Source organism: Megalops cyprinoides, chromosome 2, assembly GCF_013368585.1.
Source record: "Megalops cyprinoides isolate fMegCyp1 chromosome 2, fMegCyp1.pri, whole genome shotgun sequence".
NCBI classification, from domain to species: Eukaryota; Metazoa; Chordata; class Actinopteri; order Elopiformes; family Megalopidae; genus Megalops; species Megalops cyprinoides.
This window is the reverse complement of record NC_050584.1, coordinates 35,274,708-35,293,515: the sequence shown is the minus strand read 5'-3', so window position 1 is coordinate 35,293,515 and position 18,808 is coordinate 35,274,708.

Sequence of the window (18,808 nt, the reverse complement as noted above, 5' to 3'; positions counted from 1 at the left end):
GCTTTCCGACGTCCCGCTGTGAGCGGTCACCATGTGCACGCAGCAGACGTGGCGTGCATTCCTACGGCCACCCTCTCAGGCCCACCACACAGTTGCAGCTGTGTCAATGTCATCAGAGGACCAGAACTTATAAATCACCCAACAATTCATGGCCTCTCCCCCAGCCCCACCGCACACAATCCCCAGTACAAATACAGTCACAATAACTGGAGCGCGTCGTTGCATAGCCGGAGAGCGGCAGGGGCCGGGTGAACTCTGACTGAGGAAAACCTCAATAACATCTTAATGTTGTCATTCAATTAATCTGGCTGAAACAAATTCAATATTTCAACTGACTGTCTCGCTGACTTTTCACCTCTCCCTCTCCCGCAAGATTCACTGATTACATTACAGCCAAAACAGGGCCCCTCTCTATTTGAATGAGCGATTTTCAGAAGTGGGTCAAAAAGATGATGTCTGCAGCATTTATGGAAATAACTGTTGCATTTGAATGCAAAACTCAATCTCTGCTGATGTGATGACCTTACACGCTCAATTCTTTAAAATCTGTCACAACAAAAAATGCCCCAGTCCCTCTAATAACTAAATACAACTTCATGAATTACAAAGAAATGCATGAGGGGAAAACTAGAGCATGTTTGCCATTTAACATCATTGTTCAGATCTGCAACTGATTTTACTCAAACCATGTTTTATAACGTCCCATGAATGTCCAGAGGCTGGGAGTCATAACTGCAAATTAACATGAATAATCATACTCATAAGTTAATGAGTGACTAATTTAATAAATAAATGTCTTAAAATGTAGCTTAGAGGTCCTGTTTCAATATGTGAATGCTTGGCCGCTTGTAAATTTCTTTCCAAATTTAGAACCACATCTGAAATTCCATTTAAGCAGCAAAAGCAAGAACCTGTTTGCGTTGCGTCACAGCAAGGCATCAGTGAAACCTTTTTTAAAGACCAATATCTTCAACAGTGCAACCAATAAAGATGAATGCTGTTGATTTACACAAACTGCAAAATGGATGGATATTTTGTCACTTTTTAGTGAAAAGAAACATTGCGTAATGAGTAGTAGTGGTTGGTTTTCCCTTCTTTATGTGTTTCCTTAACATTTTCTATGTGTGATTTCCCTCTGCTGAAGTTTTATCCACAGTGCAAAGTGTTCACAATGCCTTAAACAATGACAAAAGAGTGTAATGACATTTGCAATATCTGTAGGCCCCAATCAGTCTTATTAAACTCTGTCATTACTTATGTTTTTGTTGCAGAACATAAGCCTATCCACAGAAACCCTAAAACATATTTAATCAGATCTGCAGGTCTGAGATCGATCTCTCTCCTCAAACTCTGCATGCAGTCAGTGCAGACTCATCATAGACATTTCCTGATGTGTTAATATTTGGCATGTAAATTGCAATAATTGCAGTATCTTTTGTGAGTGATTTCAGCAGGGATGGTGTCATTATGTCATTATGCAATTTCATCCTATGTCCTTATATTATCCTATGTCATTGGGGCAAAGTGAGCTTACAAGATCTAACAGTGGGGAGGTGTAAAATGCTGCCATAGGCCAGGGTTCATCCAATCCAACCTTGCCTGGCAAAGTAACAAGGTCCACAGCAAATGAAAGCACGTGGTGCTAAAAGTCCTCAGAGAAAACCTGATTGACTCAAAGTAGCCAGCACATTTTAAAGCCAGCGTCAAGTATCAGCAAGTACCACAAGCTCTTGAAACCAAAACCCTCCCTCAGGCATCAGCTCATACCCCACTGCACAGGAGTTGTGCACCAAATACTGTTGAAACAGCTGTCATGAAGATCACTTACCAAGGAGAATTCTGTGCTTTTACAGTACAGTGCAATCTCAAAACACTCAGTTCAATGTGTATGCAATATGCAGTCTATAGTGAATATGTAAGGCAGCTTCTAAACCATACACAACAGCTGTGAAGTCAAGGTCCACTATCAAGGGCACTTTATATCTGTAGACTGTCCATTCAAAGCATCATAGGCCCCTAAATACCACTGTGGCCTTGTCCAAATTGTTAAATTAGCTGGATGTGATAAACCCTAGCAAAGCATGGTTATAGTCCACTCAATTTTATGCTAATTTATTAAATGCTTCTATGGAAAAAAGTTGGGGGAGGGGGGCCTAGGCCTGTTGAGGTAAATGGGAATAAAGTCTCTGCCTGAACACTAATCAATATGATGGCCCTTAACTATTAGTCCCCTAACGTGACGAACAATTGTTGCCATTGTTAGTTCAAAATTGCCTAGTCCTAGAAAAGACAAAGCACTACATTTGGCACTACAAGCAATATTAAATATATATCAGCAATATACTCAAAACAAGTAGCCAGTAGGCATTCAACCAAGGGCTGCAAACTTTTTTTTCCATGCTCTCAACCTGAGGACCCCTCAGGCAGATGATCAACACGTGTTCAGGGTACGAGTGAGATTGGTAGGCATGAGACAGGACTCATTATTGCGGTGACTCTGCTTGTGAACCCAGCTGATTAATATGCAGCCATCCCGCACAGACTGGGCTGTAAAATTATCAGCCCTCACACTACACCAATGGGAAGGGGCAACCAAAAGCCTCCATCTGGAAGTCCAGGTTTCCAAGAAAGATTGTAGAGTAAAATTTTTAATGAGGACTTTCCTTAAAGCAGAAGACACATTGGTGTTGAAAAAGAGAAAGGTATCCTCTGGATTAATGAAATGGCATGAAAGGCACTATTTCTCTACAAAAACAGCACCTTAATTAACACATTCTGTTTAGTACTTGGAACATTGCTGTTTTCCAGTGAACATAAGGCAGTGACCCGTCATATACAGCATGCTGTTATTTAGATTAGCAGCCAACGCCTAGGGCCACTGACAAACATAAAAGACAAACCACCAGCTTTATATATTTAAGGCAGACAATTCTACAAGTCTGCAAAAATACCTTACATTTACTCCTTTGCTACAGACTGTAATAAGATAAACAGGTGTCAAACATTTACAATCATTTTCCTCTTTCCTGCTATTGTTGCCTCCTAGGTCTTTTCAGAAGTTCTCTTCGAACCGCTACCGTCAGGCAGACGGTATAGAGCCATTAGAACAAGAACAAACCGACTCAAAAACAGTTTTTATCCCACAGCTGTACAAGCTTTAAATGCCACAAAACATAATGTTCACGTTCACTGTGCAATAAGGGATCTGTGCAATTAATGCTCAGGGTTCTTCACTCTGCAACAAGGGATCTGTGCAATCTTTCTGATCTGTGCAATTTTTCAACGTAGATATCTCTGGGTGTTTTTACTTGTGTTCTACCATTTTTACTTTTTATATAGTCCTACTTTTAAATTATTTAAAATATTAAAAATAAATAAACTATTTTCTGTACTCCTGACTTTCAAATATATTCAAAAAAGAAAACACTCAATGCCATGTGTCAAAAAACCTGCTCAATGCCTTGACAGAAATGGCCATTGCATGGGTCCTGTCTTATTTTCTGAACATAAATACATTAAAAAGAACAATGACTAGAGGATAGCTGTTTCAGTTGATCTGGTGATTGGTGGTGCTTCACTCTGACAGACATTTATTTACAACATACTTGACTGCTTCCATTCTGTATTCCATGTGCTCTAGCCATGCAAGCCTGTAGAACATTCCAGAACTTATCTCCTTAATGACTGTTGACAAACTCTTCTCTGCAGTCAGACCTTCCTCTCTTTAACGACTGCGCTTGTAGCCCTAAGACATGAAATGTGAGCATAAGCAACAGAAATGTCCTTTAGTTTTTGAGTTCTCATGGATATTTGGAGTATACATTATAATGACCCTGTGCAGTCAACAATATAATAATCCATGCTATTCGGAGGGAGGATGGATAAGGTTTGTTCTCATTTCTTCTTGTTGAAATTCCTATTTTTAATCACCTGTGTTTGCATGTGACCATTCCAGGAGTGTGGATGCAGAAATCAGGTATTCTGATATTTTCCTACACAAAAGTGTCTGACAGACAGTAGTATTCTATTTTTAAAAATAACTTCCTTGAGCCTTAAAATGCAAGGGTAAAGTTAGAAAAAAACTCACTTCTTGGAAAGCCTCATAACACCGTCATTATGCCATTCACTATTGTTGCAGGTGATACTTCCACTGTAGCACATTATGTCTGAGGTGAGTTAAGGGCAGAGGGAAGCAGTGCATGTGATATTACAAAATAAGAGTAAAAATGTGCTCTGAGAAAATGACGTGTAGCTGCACTTCAGGTGTTCCAAACATCTGTAGTGTACAATTACATGTGACAGGTAAACCACGAAGCACGGACACCACTGCATCTCAGGGATTATGTTTAAATTACAGCTTTCATGGATCACTGTATTCACATGCTTAATTTACCATTCTGTGTATGCATTTTTTCAATATATGTTGACCAATTTCAAAATACGCTGTGTTTTTATGTATGTGACGAGTGGGACATATTCATGGCCAGAGAGCGTGAACCCCCCACTGCCTGGCTGTAAAACATGATATGGTCGCACAGCTGCTCACTTCATCATTATTCATATGATGGACCACATGGAACTAACAAAAACACAAAAAAATTTTATTAGCTGGAGGTAGAGAAGCAGCTTGATACACTGTCTTCCATCCCTACAAGCCCGGGCTTGAAGACTGCTGAGGCCACAATGAAAAACGTGACCTCTATTCAAAAATGTAACACAGTAGTGGGAGACAGAAATGTTTTTAGGATGCAGACTTTCGACCACAATGTGTATCAGATGAAATGCTCTTTATTGACCTCAATATAATCTTGTCACATGCATTGCTTGCTCCTGAACAAAATATTTGTTGAGACAATATCCAGTGTGGGGTTATTTGAGATCTAGTCTTTTAGGAGACTTGCCAAGACCTGCCCTGTTTATGCCTATTTCCTTTTTCTCCTATGAATTAAATCCTACCTACCACAGCTGGATATACCTAACAATTAGTACAAGTGTTTTTTTTAATTATTATTATTATTCAGCAGTAGCCATTGGTACATGCAGATTCATACAATACAAGCGTTAGAAATCCTCTCATGAGGAGTGCAGTAGAGCTGTCTGAAGTGATACAAATGTATGTATTTTAAGGCAGTACTCAACACCAACCAAATAATGCACTTGTATTATCTTTGTCTTATCATTAATATTATAATATAATGTAGATCATAACACAAACGCTCTAAATAACAAGCAGTGTCAGTGCCCATTTTAAACGAACTACATAAATTATACAGTTGGCTGCAGCAATTTTTTCCATCATTTCAACAAGTTGGTATTCACGTGTAGAGTTCAGCTGTTTATAAGGTTATTTACCAAAAGTTATACTGGGGATAAAGATGCACTTGTCATAATAGTGCCAAAATAAATTATACGCCAATATTTCGCAATGGTGCTGCAATTACACAAGTGCTGTCAGAAGCGTAACAGGATTAATGGTGCTGTGCAAAGTAAATTAATATCTGATCTACACTGCCATCTACGGGCAATGTGTGCCTAAGGTCGATTATTCACGAGGTGAAATTTACTGTGCACCCTTTACCCTAAAATAATTTACAATTTTGAAATACTCATTACAGTGAAGTCTTAAAACTAAATTATATGTTGTGAAATTTTACCAAAAGGGATTTTTCAATGTTAATGTCATATAATGAATTACACAGACTCAACATATTTCAAGTATATCATCAGCTTAGACATGACTTTGCTGTGGTAGAATTGCCTTATTACAGTGAGCGCGCATATGGCAAATGAGCATAAAGATAGCTTCTTATGTACAATATGCGATACAATTCAAGCAAGAATGTAACGCGGGGGCACATTTCTTCGACAGTGCATATTGTAGTGATATCAAATAAAGGGTCTTAAGGAAGTGCGAGTTTACATGTTTCACTCGGGTGTTCGCCACAAGCGCCAATTTCTCTTTAAGTTAACAGAGCTACAATCAAAACCAGCACTTTGGACAGCGTCGCAGCGCCTTCTGCTTGGAACATCCTAAAAGCAGAAAAATATGGGGAAACCCGCCAACAGCAGGAACTAGCCTACTATTCCGTACTCCAGTCTAATTTTTCCCGTTACAATGCAGGCACACTGATAATCGTTTGTGTACATAATTACAAACGTCATCACTACCAAAACCACATCTGAAATATATATTTTTTTATTGTACACTTCGTTCTTTCATTTCCTCTCCAAGCATTTTAGTTCTTACTGATAAAGAACTGGATGTTCAAAGGATGATTTGCAATGAGCAGGGATACTTCTGGGAATTCACTACTTATACAAAATCTTTCAAAATGCAAATTATTTCTCCTCACTGTTACAGAGTCCATTAATCTCTATCGGCGAGAAGAAAAGATTTGCAAGAGACCTGGAGAAATAAATACACCAAACCCATGATGTATAGCCGAGGCAATATTTTACTTATACAGCTCATGCCGACTCATTTCCCCCTGTGATTTGGTATATAAAGAAAGAAAGAAAGAAAGAAAGAAAATGGTCAGAGCTTAGCCTTTAAAACTTTATGCAACTACATAAAATGTTTAACACGATACTTGTGGTTTTGATTAAGCCAAGTGCATATGTTGAGGTTCAAAGATAAAATGTACATATCAGAGGGATTTCGTGCAGTGATTTCCAGCGACAGCCGAAACACAGGGTACAAATAGGATATATGATAATAAAGCGTACCTGATTCGAAAATCCTGACCTTGGTGGTAGCTCAGATTCACTCAAAAGGAAATCCTTTGTTATATTGTTGTATTTCTTTTGTAATTTGAATCGCTAGACATCCTGATAACCGTCAGCACAGTTACAGCCTAAGTGAACTTGCGTTATCGGAGGCGGGGAGGTAAGTGGCAAAGATTTTGCCTCTGTTCTCCGTTTGTGCCGTCAAATCTTGCTGATACCATGAGCGACGGACAGTTTTTATTTTTCCCTTTGCATCTAGCTTCAGTGCATAAAATACACAGGAAAAGTAAAACGTCTCCTTGTCTTCTTAGGAAACACGCAATCATTTGGCGCAATCGTTTTCCCTTTTCAAAGTTTTAAAAATACTGTAGCCCCTTTAGCCAGCTCCTGCGACGATATTGAGTTGCTCCGTGTTAGCTGGTGAGTAGGCTAGCAGAAATGCTGAGCAGAGGCGGTGCAGGGGTCCGAAGGGGGGAGCACGTCAGATCTGACGTGTAAGGGAGAGAGATTTAAATAAGGCTTGGTTGTAATGATCCTATGAAACATCGCTGTCGTCTTATAAAAACAAAACCTGACAAACAATTTATATTCCAAACATCGCTGTAGTCACAAACAGGACAAATTTCAAATTCTCAAGAGACTGCACAGCGTCTTTCAACCACGGTTACAAACTGGTCTGAGGTTCTGCAGAAATCTGCGCGTGGCGGTGACGCAATGGTTTTCAGTGTTGAGACAGGGCTAATACACATGTAAATCGCAAATCTTCAGTCAGTGAACCTACGAAGGAAAACAACACGTGCGATCGCAGAAGTTTTAGACACCTCAGTATTAGGGCTCTCATTTAGGCTCACTTGACTCCGCGTCTATTCATATTTTAAATATGTCGATGTGAGGAATCATGCGATCGTGTCTCACTAAATGCTTTATTGAGTGAATGCTTCAATAATGCTATGACAAATAATCTTAGTGCAGTAGCAAGGGTTTGCCAGAAATAAACGCATCCAGGTCCACGAGTGCTGTTGGTAAAAGCTGAAGTTCAGCAGAAGTTCAGCGTTTGTTCTTAGTGCAGTGTATTATACCGACCTCGACATGCATACGTGTTACTGGCCGTCAAACTTATCTCGCTGGCATGTGAACCGCTGTTGTTTGCAATGTACCACATTTACGTGAAGAATTGAGGCTGCTTGACACCTCTTGCTCTTATTTTGCTTGGTTCTTAATTTAGTGAGACAGACATGGTTATATTGAAAGCACCACCAGCGTCAAACACATTACTACATATTTTAACCGAATATGACCGTAATGCATTGTACTTGAATCTAGTCCCTTCTTGCATCTTGTAGTGCTATGGCTTCATACTACAGACGGTATAGATCTTACAGAGTAATGGCCAACCAGAGCCTGTGAAATGCTTTATGTTTTACCTGATATTTAATGATTCAGCTCTGAAATACAGTGTTTTACAGTGCTGTTTTCAGCAGTTCTCTGACAACAGCCATTACATGCAACATGATTCAATATGTACAAATACTCTCTAAATGATCTTTAGCTGTGGGAGAAGGTAGACTAACATCACTTTGAATGAAGACAACCAGTATAAAGAACTTGATGTGTCATTTATAATTTGGTTGGAAGAGTATGCAATATATTTTTTCCCCAATTTTCCCTAGTTTTCCTCAATTTTCATTTAACTCTACAATGGGCTAACCAATAGGAAACACTCACACAGTCACGGCTTTCACATGTGCACATAATCACTGAATGTTGCTGATTTACTGTGTAGTTAGACCTCAAAGAATAGATTGGCAGGCTGCATTAAGGTGAGCAAAATCAAATACTGGGACCACTTTACCAGTGTGATGTTTCTTCACATGACTGTTTTTCATTGTAAAGCAACATTTTTATTGTGAAATGTATTTACAACCATAGAGCATGGAAATTTATGCATGGCTTTCAGTGTAAAAACCTGTTAGAAATAAGTGAAATGTGAAATGGAGAGCTGTATGTCATGAAATGTCTACAGTAGCCCACATCTTCATGGTCGTTGAATAGAACCTGCATGATTCTGAAATACATACTATCCAGGGAATTGGCTCAGATCACAGAAATGTTGTTCATGGGTTACCTTTAGCACAGAATAAAAGAAACATGCTCTACAATTTGCTGTTCTATGTAAAAAAAATCAAGTTAAAGAATTAAGGAAACCATTCAATCCAAACTGTCATTTTCACTTTTATATATGTAAATATTAATTCAAATTGCATACAGTTTTGTTCAATATCAGCACTGATACTTAAAACAAACCATATTTTTTTCTTCCACATTTAGACTGGAACATAGTAAGATCATTATTTCTAAGATTAACTATATGTGTGACAGCATAACACCCGGGATAAAAAAAATATGCAAATTGATTGGTGAGCTCTGTATTATTCATACATTTTACTTTGTCCTAGCATATGACGCAGCTATGTTATTACACATGAGAAATACAGCAATACCTTGTAAAAATGTGGGAATCAATGGATCATCACATAAGGCTTTGGCTGCCTTCCAGAGATGTGTTATGGATGATAAATGGCAGATACCAGTTGAATGTTTAGAATGTCTTAAAATATATACTGGGAAAATTAAAGCCACAAGTAGAGCTGCATGGACCTTTGGAGTATTGTTAAGCTTCATCCAAGCCACAATATGTATAGCCTACATATACCCTACCTGGCTTGTGGAGTGAGATGGTGTCTAACCAAAGATTGAGACTAGTACATGGTGAGAAAAAAAAAATCAAAATAAAGTGGCACTTATGCTGCACGCACTACACGATACAAGTTTGGGGTGACTCAACATAAAGTGCTCTGAATAGGTGTCTTATACCTCTTCCTGCTTCTTGAGATGCCAGTTGAACCCTTGTTGCTCCTTCCAGGAGAGGGTGGTTTTTCTGTCACAATGTTCAATGTTCTAACAAATGTAAAATCAGCTTAACAAGATTTACTTAAGTTCAACTATCAAAACAAAAGGGAATATGAGAATACAGTGCTGGCCAAAAGTATTGGCACCCCTGCAATTCTGTCAGATAATGCTCAATTTCTCCCAGAAAATGATTGCAATTACAAATGTTTTGGTAGTAATATCTTCATTTATTTTGCTTGCAATGAAAAAACACAAAAGACAATGAAAAAAAAATTAAATCAATTATCATTTTACACAAAACTCCAAAAATGGACCGGACAAAAGTATTGGCACCCTCAGCCTAATACTTGGTAGCACAACCTTTGGACAAAATAACTGCGAACAACCGCTTCCGGTATCCATCAATGAGTTTCTTACAATGCTCTGCTGGAATTTTAGACCATTCTTCTTTGGCAAACTGCTCCAGCTCCCTGAGATTTGAAGGGTGCCTTCTCCAAACTGCCATTTTCAGATCTCTCCACAAGTGTTCTATGGGATTCAGGTCTGGACTCATTGCTGGCCACTTTAGAAGTCTCCAGTGCTTTCCCTCAAACCATTTTCTAGTGCTTTTTGAAGTGTGCTTTGGGTCATTGTCCTGCTGGAAGACCCATGACCTCTGAGGGAGACCCAGCTTTCTCACACTGGGCCCTACATTACGCTGCAAAATTTGTTGGTAGTCTTCAGACTTCATAATGCCATGCACACGGTCAAGCAGTCCAGTGCCAGAGGCAACAAAGCAACCCCAAAACATCAGGGAACCTCCGCCATGTTTGACTGTGGGGACCGTGTTCTTTTCTTTGAAGGCCTCGTTTTTTTTCCTGTAAACTCTATGTTGATGCCTTTTCCCAAAAAGCTCTACTTTTGTCTCATCTGACCAGAGAACATTCTTCCAAAATGTTTTTGGCTTTCTCAGGTAAGTTTTAGCAAACTCCAGCCTGGCTTTTTTATGTCTCTGGGTCAGAAGTGGAGTCTTCCTGGGTATCCTACCATAGAGTCCCTTTTCATTCAGACACCGACGGATAGTACGGGTTGACACTGTTGTACCCTCGGACTGCAGGACAGCTTGAACTTGTCTGGATGTTAGTCGAGGTTCTTTATCCACCATCCGCACAATCTTTCGTTGAAATCTCTCGTCAATTTTTCTTTTCCGTCCACATCTAGGGAGGTTAGCCACAGTGCCATGGGCTTTAAACCTATTGATGACACTGCGCATGGTAGACACAGGAGCATTCAGGTCTTTGGAGATGGACTTGTAGCCTTGAGATTGCCCATGCTTCCTCACAATTTTGCTTCTCAAGTCCTCAGACAGTTCTTTGGTCTTCTTTCTTTTCTCCATACTCAATGTGGTACACACAAGGACACAGGACAGAGGTTGAGTCAACTTTAATCCATTTTAACTGGCTGCAAGTGTGATTTAGTGATTGCCACCACCTGTTATGTGTCACAGGTAAGTAACAGGTGCTGTTAATTACACAAATTAGAGAAGCATCACATGATTTTTCAAAGGGTGCCAATACTTTTGTCCGGCCCATTTTTGGAGTTTTGTGTAAATTGATACTTGATTTGACTTTTTTTTCTTTCTCTTTTGTGTTTTTTTATTGCAAGCAAAATAAATGAAGATATTACTACCAAAACATTTGTAATTGCAATCATTTTCTGGGAGAAATTGAGCATTATCTGACAGAATTGCAGGGGTGCCAATACTTTTGGCCAGCACTGTAGAATCATGAGCAGGTTGATGAAATGGACCCTTTTTTATCAATAGAGATAATCAAATTGGGACCCAAAGCTTTATCAAATCACATCTGTCAGTTAATCAGCGTTTACACGGAAGAGAAATTCTTTATTTGCAATAAAGCCACAACTAGCCACTCACAACTCTCCCTTGCCTCCACATGCATCTTTTTTGACCCCCACTTCAGATTCACTCCCTTTATAACCTCTTCCTGAGGTGACTGCCCGGGTACAATGACATCAATGCACTGTGGCTAAACACAATCAAATGTGTATGAGTACAGGCAAGGGAGGATGCTCTGAATGTTCTGAATTCAGTCCTAACAGTATTAACTACTCAGCTATTAACTTGCATGTTTGCTTTGAGTACAGTCTGAGCCCTGCAGCCCAAATTCAAAACTGCCCACATCATTTGAAAATAATGATCAGGACTTCACAACAGCAGAGCAAATTGGCTTTGTTTCACTGGGAACTGAAGTGGGTAGGTCAAGCAGGGTTTCCTCATCTCACCGCTCACAGGCACCCTACTTCGATGAAGTCAGTGGAGTAGCACCTATCCTACAATGAACGCCCACTACACTGTACACTGTGTGGCTTGTAGTGGGAAACACAGCCACTAGCTCCATGTGAGTTTATTGTAGGGCTTTATTTTTCTTTCCTCAGCGCTCCTGCAAGACTGCATAGGTTGTCACAGTAAGACAAGTCTAATATACAATTGGCTATTAGAAACCAGGGCTGCTTGAAGGGCTGCAAAAAAGTTTAATGTTTAATGTCAAATACCTAAGTTAAACTACTATTTGTATAATTTCCTTTCTGCACCATTTTCTAAGTGGATGCCACAATATGCAATCACCACTTTATCAGTAAATTAGATATTCTTAAGCGAGCATAGTCACTTGTCCTACCACTGTTACAATAATAGTAATATACATCAATTCTACAATATCCAAGGCACTGTCACTCTTGACATCATGGTTTCAGGAGGCCCTTCTTATTTCAGGAAGTCCTACTCTCATTGTTGAAACTATTCAAAGACGACTCTGAAATACTATACTTTTCCCTGTTAAAATGCTAAATGAAACAAGAAGCCTCTGTGAGAAAGATGAACCGCTACCTGAATTCTCATGTATTAGTTGACTTGACTTACACCTAAGACACACAGAGATGATCATTCAAAATTCTCAGGATTTAATATATCTTCGGTAGATGGGGGCATAAGAAAATATTTTTAAATATCGAATACCATCTAGACCCGAATGGTACTTTCCAAATTCAGTGGCAGGTTTTCCATTGGCTGTGGACAGCATGGAGGATCAGTATGTTGCAGTATATGCTTTTAATCCAAGTTCTCTGCTAAACTTGCATAACAGCTTAGTCCAGCACATACTTTTGCTCAGTATACTGTGATCGATAATTACAGATTATCATAAGTAGTAAAGAAAAATCTCTTTGAGTGTTCATGCACTGTATGTCATACATAGAAAATTAATTTTCGCAAAATGAAAGAATCCCTCAAAAACTACTGTGTGGCAAGGGACCAGTACTCGTGTCTTATGAAACCTTTCATTAAGACAACAGAAAGCTTTTGAATGGATCCATAGTAACAAAGCTCACAATGTGTGGTGCCCCGGATTATTGTTTAAAGATAATCTGGGACACCACACATTGTGAGCTTTGTTACTATGGATCCATTGTGATGGGTTAAAGTGATACAAACATTTCTCAACAGCAATACTTGCTCTGTTATATGTGCTAGATGTGGTGCCACAATTTCTCTTACAGGGGCAGAACAATCCCTCTCATGCCTCCAAGAGCGCTGCAAGGAAAAAATGAAACCTTCACAATATCTCTACAGAAATCGATTTCACCACAATCTGACCTTTACAATATGTATGCAATGGTGACCTACAGAGCAGACACAGCAGACTGCCCTCGAGCCAAGAACACAGAATCCACACAAACCTCAAAATCTGTCAAACCTGAGCTTTAAAACATAATACTAGTATTACATGCATATACGCAGTGCATGGTTATTGAGTGACCAGTGAATGTCCTCAGTGTTGGTCACTGCACACTCTGTAGCTCAATACAAGGTTATCCTTCAATTGTAATATGGCATTGCATTATAGCATAAACCAACTGAATACTTAACAGAATTCATTTATAAATATCAATCCATTATATATCCATCTTATATGTCGATCTGTCTCTAGAAGCCTGTTTACCTCCATTTTAAGAGGCTGTATTAAAGTTTGCCAAGTGCACTAAGAGGCTCATAATGATAACTCACTGACTTGCATGACAAATTACTGTAGGGACTCTATTTAATCTAAATATACTGTACTTATTCTTAACTCTAAGTAAAAAATTTAAGCACATCTTACATTTTGTTGTTTGCATAGCAAATGTTTGACAGTCACTATAATAAAAGATGTTTTGTGAGACTGAATAGAGGCTAATGTAATTCCAGAACTTTCCAGAAAATGAGAAAAATAGTAAAATAGATGAAAATAGTCTTTCTTCAGTTAACAAAGACACAATGGAAATTCTTTTAATTCTTTTGAAAAGAAAATACTTTGTCAAAGTATTAGCTATAGTATCAGAACTATGAAGGCACAGCTCTAAAAAAAATTAAAAATATTACACAAGAGCATTATCCCTGTAGCTGCAATGTACCTTTACTTCTCATGGAATTTGACCAAAATGAGCAAGTCTAATTTTTTTAATACAAAGAATGCAGTATAGAAACAACATTTCATATTAAAATATTGACAGCCTCTTGGTGTGACTCTAAAACATTTTCTAATCCACTTTTATACCCCTCTGAGGTCTATTAATCTAAGAACCAGATACTTATCCTCTTGGTGATTTATTCCAATATAAATGACTTGACATATGGATTGGATTAAGCATTGGCATAGTGTAAGGTTTATAGTTAGGGTTTATGATTAAAGTCAAGGTTCAGAGGCGGCACTGGTGTAAAGTCCTCTTAAATCCAGGACTGAATTTAGGATTAGGATATAAGCAGCAGCTGGTTAAAAAACTTAATAAAATTTCAGTTTACCAGTGCCTGTGTCACACCATTATTCAGCACTATTCTGCTAAATGTAGTGTTATTAGTTATGTTAAAACATAGCAAGTATTATGCACTTATCCGCATGAACACCTGTTTCTATCAAGACAAATGCCTTAAAGTAATACTGCAGTGCAATGTTTAAATAAATAAATTGTAATAAATATTTTTGACTTACTGACATGTAATTGCCCATGTATTTAAGCAATGGTTGCAAATAGTCACCTCATTAGATATCACTAAGTATTTACAAATGTAAAACAAGTGGGCGGTTATGGCAATATAGGTGAAGTTCAGTATGTTCCTGGCCCCTTCATCTTGTGCTGTTGTAGTGTTTATTTTCCATTACAGAGTGTGTAATTAGTTAGAAAGAAGCTGGTAATGAACACGACCTCCTGTTACAGTGCCTTTTCCACATAGGCCTCAGTGGTAAGTGGTAATTAAGGAAACAATAAGGCATGGTAATGTGTTCATTGCACTCAAGAACCGCTTACCCACGGACGTGATAAGGCACAAGGCAGTAGCCCTGAGTGTATAGTTATTCAGTACAATCTACTCCCTGGTAAACCAAAAAAAAAAAAAAAAGAATTATTATAACTCTGTTAACAAATAGTTTTCTGACGGTCTTTTTTTTTTTTTTTTTTTTTTTTTTTTACCGTTGCTAGGATATAGTGGCTATTCATCTTAAGTATTAGATATCTGTCTGCAAAAAGACTAAATTTTGCAGACAGATATCTGTAATATTCGCTTATGAAACGTGTTTACCTCTGGAGCAGTTCCTCTTTTCTTTTTTTAACTACTGGGTTAAACTGTGTTATACCGATAGTCCCAGTCCTTCTCTCCGATTGGTGAATTCAGCATTCCTGCCAAGTGTATACGGGATGTCATGGTTAAACCTTCTTACCTTAGTGTACATAATATCTTTGCTTGCATCAGCAAAATATAAACAAACACACCCCGACTGACCGACAAGGTACTGACAACAATGGAAGCATTTAACATTAGCATTGACCTCTTTGGTGGGAAGACAGTAGATGAACGGATGAACGAACAACTTGGAGAGACACAAAATAATGTAGACAAATAACATAGGTAACTAGCCTCACAGTTTTGCATTAATGTTGCTGTTGCCTTGGCCATAACCAACATTAGCTAGCTAGTATCTCTGAGTAACGTTTTCTGTTGCATAGCCACTGCTTCTTTTTTCTACTCAGGGACTATATGCTTTGATGAAAGAGTGACAATAAATGTAATTATTAAAATAACTTCTTTAAAATAAAAATGGTCCTTTATATGGTTTAGACTATTATTTAACCGTATAAAGGCAATAAGACGCTCGAAGCTTTGGTATCTGCAGAATATACCAGCAGCATACACTGCTTGTCATTCCTAACAACCCCCTCTCGCTGTGACGATTTTTACGACACACGATGCTAGCTCACGCCTTATCGCTTTCAGAATACATAGTTTGAATCCCCACTGAGTCAATCGGGGAGGAAAGCTTTCCATCCTGCTTCATAACAGTGAAGTAGCTTTCATACTGAATTTTAAAGTAATAAGACACGTTTACACAGTACAATTCGTAATTATTAATTTTGATGCTCAGTGAACCTTAAATATACATACAACGATATTCATACTAAATGAAGGTCCTTCCTTAAGGGTAAAGTACTGCAAACGGTATTTTCATGGTAATACTGGATATACATCTATGGTAAACTCAGGTAATCAGACTATTTAAGTACAGTAATTCCTCGGTAAATTGTACACCTGTGGTGATGTTTTTTTGTCCCACTTGAATAAATAATGACAAAGAATGTGGAAACCTTAGAATCTTATCTTTCAAATACACAATTTCAGAGACACAATATAAGCACATTTATTGACAATTAATTTATACATCTGGGGTGACATCTACATATTACATAAAATGTGAATGGAGTAACCTTTTTTACTGTTTAAGGCAATATGGTAAATGTCTGAATCTTTCAGATACATATTTACTGTATATAAAAAGCATTGAGTGCAGATCTTTTATGAATGTACTGCAACTATCTGATTATTGTCAGTAAGTAATACATTTTTTCAGAAAAAATTAAGGCAATAAATAAAGTATTATCTGCTCTGGTTTGTATTGGAAACTGGCAATATAGCAAATGGCAACTGTATACATCAAGTCTGACTCATCTTAATTCTGAGGAAAGTTATTATTTGTGTAATCAGTGTTGGTCTCACTATGCCTTTAACAAACTCATTTTTATGTAGGTCTCCCTTTTGCATTCTTCAGAAGAAAATCCTATTTTGTTACCCATCACAGCTGAACTCATCTTTTCCCCTATTCAGTCTTTCATGTTTTTTGCCAAGGCCTTGAAGGAGAAGAGAGAGAGCTTTATTTAGCAGCAGTGATAAGACACAGCCTGTAATGGTGTGGCCGACGAATGAGCCCCCCTCTGCTTGTAGATACTGACACACTTTACGTCACTCCATTTCTTCAGGCTTAACTGATGAATGAGCAAGGAGATGCATCTCTGTCGACTGCTATCTGTTTAAGCATGTATGTAAGTGATTATAACTTAAAAAGAGTTTCATATACTGTTTCAGTAAAAGTATGAACAGTTTGCTTAAAATACTTCCTCTAGGATAGTACTTTATTCAAAACTGAAATGCAGATTAATATTTTAATAAGAAAACACCAGAGCTTCAGTTTGTTACTAAGATGAATTTTATGAGTGTACATGTGAAGTCATTTTCTCGGTTCTTAGTGATCTGGGTGAATATGGATGAGCAATGCAATGAATAGTAAAGAAAGTGAAAACATTAATGCAAGACATGATCTAATGCAGAATACTGTATATGTATCAAGGAATAATGCCGCTGCCTTCTATATACATATACTACACATTTATGCAATTTTGCAACATTGTATTACTGGCTTATCAAAGAAATGTTAGAGCCCCTTGGAGACTACAAATGAATAAGAATGCAGCAAACTACAGCAATAGGAGTATTTCACGTAAATGTGCTCTGTGGTAGAAGCATACCATATTTACAACACACAAAGATTAGCTTTGAAGGAGTCCTAAATACCTCAGGACTGTGGCCTTGTAAATTTGACTGTTGTGGATTGTTGTATTGTACTACAGCAAATGCAGCACACAGTTTGCATTGCAATATGCTGACCAGCTGCTAAAATCCCATCATATTCTGTAATCTTATAGGTTTGTTACAATTAACCTTAAAGTCCCTCTCTAATCTGAATCTCTTCTATGAACAATCACATTCAACGATGCAAATAAATATAGCTACTAACTGCGAACTCACTGTGCTTTTAGACACAATGTCTTTCAGATTCACTGAAATTTATTGTCTTCAGCGTGACCACGTATCCCAACTGTCCACAGACATGATGGCATCATCAAAGAAAAAGCTCTATGCACATGCAATATCATTTTATGTTGACCAATTTTTATTGTTCACCAAGCTAAAGTAACACAATACCTCAGGACTGTGGCCTTGTAAATTTGACTTTGCTGGGCACAGCCTGTTGCATCAAACCCTGACACTGAAAAAGAGAGGTAAGCCAAAGGTAAAATAAAAAAAATATTTGTATGAATCAGAGAAAAACAGAACACATTGTAGAGTAGCTGTGTGTTGTTCTCTGTCGATTAAACTAAAAAACAATCCTGTCAGCCGGTCAGTACAATAAATAACCATAGGTGTGACCACGTATCCCAACCGTCCACAGACATGATGGCATCATCAAAGAAAAAGCTCTATGCACATGCAATATCATTTTATGTTGACCAATTTTTATTGTTCACCAAGCTAAAGTAACACATCCCCAGTCCCCGTACAGCAAAATAAATAAATGCCTGGGGAATTGCTCAATGAAATTTGAAGGCAACGTGGTATATCATTAAAACTAACTTTAGCTTTAATTTTATCTCATATGAGACGACAGAATAATTTTAAGAAATGTATAAGAAATGACAGGGAGGACAGGCAAGCCCATGACACTGACACGTCTTTATTTTAATTGGTTCTGTCTGTTTGAACTGCCATATTGATGCAATAGACCAAAAGTGGTACAATTACTATAGTGTCAAAGATAGGGCTGCAGTTCAACCAGTTTACTCATAGTCTATGCCATGCATTTCCATGCGTCAGCATTAGATGTGACATTCCCACTGTGGGAATATAAACCCCTATCTCTCTGTATTCTGCATTAGTTTCACTGGCATTATGATAAACAAAACCAGCTATGGGGATTAATACAATTAGTGAAGAGTGTGTGTCAGCATGTAATAAATTTATGAGAGGATCTGG